Source organism: Arachis ipaensis, chromosome B06 (assembly GCF_000816755.2).
Source record: "Arachis ipaensis cultivar K30076 chromosome B06, Araip1.1, whole genome shotgun sequence".
Classification (NCBI taxonomy): domain Eukaryota; kingdom Viridiplantae; phylum Streptophyta; class Magnoliopsida; order Fabales; family Fabaceae; genus Arachis; species Arachis ipaensis.
In genome coordinates, this window is record NC_029790.2 from 56,929,181 (window position 1) to 56,933,533 (window position 4,353).

General features: G+C 33.8%; 1 long non-coding RNA gene across 22 annotated transcripts in view; it reads right to left on the minus strand.

The window, feature by feature from the left end:
- LOC107648760 overlaps positions 1 to 4,353 on the minus strand; it is a 10,543-nt gene continuing 6,190 nt past the window's right edge. For 10 of the 22 annotated variants that reach the window (XR_002348781.1, XR_002348782.1, XR_002348776.1 and 7 more), the window contains 6 exons: positions 4,144 to 4,288; positions 1,620 to 1,680; positions 1,122 to 1,166; positions 477 to 1,029; positions 328 to 399; positions 1 to 176 (listed from right to left, as the gene is read on the minus strand). This is a non-coding gene — a long non-coding RNA (uncharacterized LOC107648760). Of the gene's footprint in view, positions 177 to 327; positions 400 to 476; positions 1,030 to 1,121; positions 1,167 to 1,257; positions 1,294 to 1,619; positions 1,681 to 4,143; positions 4,313 to 4,353 lie in introns of all 22 variants that reach the window. The other 12 variants (XR_002348779.1, XR_002348785.1, XR_002348793.1 and 9 more) reach the window with 11 other exon arrangements.

Genomic DNA, 4,353 nt, shown 5'->3' on the forward strand with positions numbered 1-4,353 from the left:
TAATTAACTTTAAAACAAGCCTGCCTTAGTTTCTTGGTCTCTTGTGTGAGTTTCATCTCGGGAACTTGCTCCAACATCTTTGTTTCTTGCTCCAACACTCCAACTTCATTATCCAAACTCATCTCTTACAAAGATTTGTAGGAACCTCTCCTGTCAGGAAATTTCTATCAAGCCGGCTGTTATAAATTAAAATTATAACAATGAAAAGATATCATTAGAAACAATATATAACTAGTCAACTAAATATATAGAGAAAAAATAAAATTATATTGGTAGAAAGAGTCGAGAAAATTTATTAAAAAACTGAAATATGCGGCAATTACTTACAGAACCTCAAGTGTCTAAACTAGTCCTAATGTTTCGGGTATAGAACCAGATAAATCATTTCCATTAAATAATCTGCAAGGAAAAAGAAAAAGGTTGTTAAAAATGGTAAAATAGATGACATCACAAGCTTATAAAATATATGAACTTACACATGTATGAGCACCATGTCAGAGCTGAAAAGTTTGGAGGCACCTGAAAGCTGGTTCTTATTGAAATGGCTGCATTAGATTACAAATGCAATTCAAAATAGTTATTATAAGATGAAGAGAATACTGCTTCTTAAATCAGAACGATTTTATCCTTTATAAAGGGTCAAATTAAGTAGAACCTAAAAATTTTTACTGTTATAAGGGAATGCCTCTAGTAAGATTCAACTCATTTACAAACTGAGTTATCTGGTTCAGATGCTCCTGTGCAATGAGACTTCAGCCAAGACAAAATGAATTTCATTTTGCATCTAACGAACCCAAAGGACATTCGGCATGTCTTCAACCAATGTGCTAACCTGTATAACATCTCAAAGTGTAACTCAAAGAAAGGAACTCTAGTCAGCAAACAGTAACAGCGTGGTGCAGAAACCAGAAACCGGCTGTTGAATGGACTGGGTGATGGAGGACAATACATGTCTAGGATACCAGGGGGCCTCTAAACAATTTCAGGCACATGTAAACAAACTCCATAAAGTGTTGCACTGTCTGCTGCCTAATCAAGGAATTGAAGTTTACAAGATGAGTTTCAGTAATCACTCATCTTCAAATTTCTATACAAAATTATGATGTCAGCACATTTTTTACCTTGAGTGTAAAGATAAATGATAGATCATCTCTGCCTAAATATTCCTGCAGATAATAAACAAGAAAAGTATTATATCTTTGGTCTTGAAGGTGATGAGTGCTCAATAGAAAGTTAATTTCACAGTAAGACACTGACCGATTCACTACCACTTTTCAACTGGAAAAACTAAAACTACAAAACAAAGAACAAATTAAGAGAAAGCAACAAAGAAATATGCTGATACTACGATACTATCATTAATAGTTTCTTATGTCTCTTGAATAAGAGATTTTTGTGTCAAAAAATAATGCACAAAGACAAAAAAATGAAAGATCATGAAATGTAGAGCTCCTCTATGTTTCTCAGTTTCTTATATGTGATCAAATACTACATTATGCTCATATAGAATGAATTGGTTATCTAAAACACGAGGTAACTTAAATATGTTGTATTGTTGAGCTTGTCAAAAGCAGAAACATCTACTTTGCCAAAGAAAATTAGAGATTGATGTGGCGTACCTGTCCATAGACAAGTTCATTTTAATTCACTTAGAGATGGAGTCCACTCCAACATTGATGCCTGTATATCAAAATTTAATAAATGAAACAGAATAAGATTCTACCCCAGGAAAAATAAAGATGACCAATTTATCATTAACAATTAAGAACAGCCAACTCAAGAATTTGCTATATTCCATAGACTTCTATTGTTGTTCCTGACATGATATAAACACTCAAATTATGTTTGCATGCTGAAAGTTAACATTGAAACTAATAATATAATTTTAAAATTGAAAACAAATAAAATATTCAAATATTCAATCATTTATTAATAGAAAATTAAAAAAAGAGTAACTTTGTGAAGCAGATTTTATGTTTAACTGCTCTAAAATCCAAATTAGTACTGATAAATATGCAAAATTAAATAAGAGAAAATCATAATTAACTGGAAGCAACGATATAATTAACAGTAGATTGTTATTTGAATCTACCACATAATTATCACTAATTTATACATAATTATCATAATTGTTGAAGAGTATTTAGTAAAATAAATTATATTTTAATCTTAGAACAAGTGGAGAAAGTGCACATAAAATAGAAGATATGAGAATTCCATTTAGATATCTTGCAAAAAGGAAAGAGTTTCATTTTCTCAAGAAAATATATACAAAAGTGACATAAAAAAATAATGTATACAATATTTCTCAGATCTATACATACAAACTGAATTTTGATTAATATATCGGTGGATTTTTATATTTGCTTATCTATGATGATGAGCGGATAATTTATACGTGTTTTGGCATTATTTTTACATAGTTTTTAATATGTTTTAGTTAGTTTTTATTATATTTTTATTAGTTTTTAAATAAAAATCACATTTCTGGACTTTACTATGAGTTTGTGTATTTTTCTGTGATTTCAGATATTTTCTGGCTGAAATTGAGGGACCTAAGCAAAAATCTAATTTAGAGACTGAAAAAGGACTGCAGATGCTGTTAGATTCTGACCTCCCTGCACTCGAAGTGGATTTTCTGGAGCTACAAAAACCCAATTGACGCGCTCTCAATTACGTTGGAAAGTAGACATCCAGGGCTTTCCAGAAATATATAATAGTTTATACTTTTCCCGAGTTTTGATGACACAAACTGGCGTTCAAACGCCAACTTCCTGCCCTATTCTGAAGTTAAACGCCAAAAACAGGTTACAAACTAGAGTTAAATGCCACAAACAAGTTGCAACCTGGCGTTTAACTCCAAGAAAAGCCTCTACACGTGTAAAGCTCAATGCTCAGCCCAAGCACACACCAAGTGGGCCGCAGAAGTGGATTTCTACACTATCTGCACTTAGTTACTTATTTTCTGTAACCCTAGCTACTAGTTTAGTATAAAAACAACTTTTAGAGACTTACTATGTATCTCATGACATTTTACATGTTTCATATTGTATTTCTGACGGCATGAGTCTCTAAACCCCATGGTTGGGGGTGAGGAGCTCTGCTGTGTCTCGATGAATTAATGCAATTACTTCTGTTTTCTATTCAATCACGCTTGTTTCTGTTCTAAGATGCTTGCTTGTACTTAACCGTGATGAATGTGATGATCCATGACACTCATCACCATTCTCAACCTATGAACGCATGCCTGACAACCACTTCCGCTCTACCTTAGATTGAGTGTGTATCTCTTAGCCTCTTGGTTCCTGATCAGAGTTTTCGTGGTATAGGCTAGGATTATTGGCGGCCATTCCTGAGATCCGGAAAGTCTAAACCTTATCTGTGGTATTTCGAGTAGGATCTGGGATGAAATGACTGTGACGAGCTTCCAACTCACGAGTGCTAGGCGTAGTGACAGACGCAAAAGGATCAATGGATCCTATTCCAACATGAGTGAGAATCGACAGATGATTAGCCGTGCGGTGACAGCGCATTTGGACCATTTTCACTAAGAGGACAGATGGTAGCCATTGACAACGGTGATCCACCAACATACAGCTTGCCATGGATGGAGCCTTGCGTGCGTGAAGAAGAAGACAGTAGGAAAGCAGAGATTCGAAAGACAGAGCATCTCCAAATCCTCAATCTGTTCTCCATTACTTATTTATTTTATGCTATTTACTCTTCATAAATATAATCACTCTTATCATTGATTTCCTGACTAAAAATTACAAAATAGCCATAGCTTGCTTCAAGCCGACAATCTCCGTGGGATCGACCCTTACTCACGTAAGGTATTACTTGGACGACCCAGTGCACTTGCTGGTTAGTGGTACGAGTTGTGAAAAGTGTGATTTACAATTCGTGCACCATATGACAACTCAAAATTTTTACTTGTTGAACTTTCTTTTTTCTTGGTGTTTCTTTGTGATTTTTGGTTTGAGTTTCTATGAAAATGCCACCAGATATCGGATTGAGTTTTAGTACGAAAATGTATGTAAACTGAAAATACTTGTCCTGCTCATGAATGTTCCCTCTTGCATTATTTTAATAATAATAATAATAATAATAATAATAATAATAATAATAATAATAAGTAAAGACCTTTCCATCATAAGGAAGAGCAAGAGCAGTAGAGAGTAAAGAATAACCAGTGTAGACACCAATTTCCATCGTCTTTTTTGCATTGATGAGTTTAATCAGCATGTTTATAAGTTGTCCTTCATCTGGTGGCGTAGCCATGAGACCCCTGTTATATATGTTTTACAATATGCTGTAAATTTAATTTGTTAAAGTTGAAATAAAAAGGTTAGT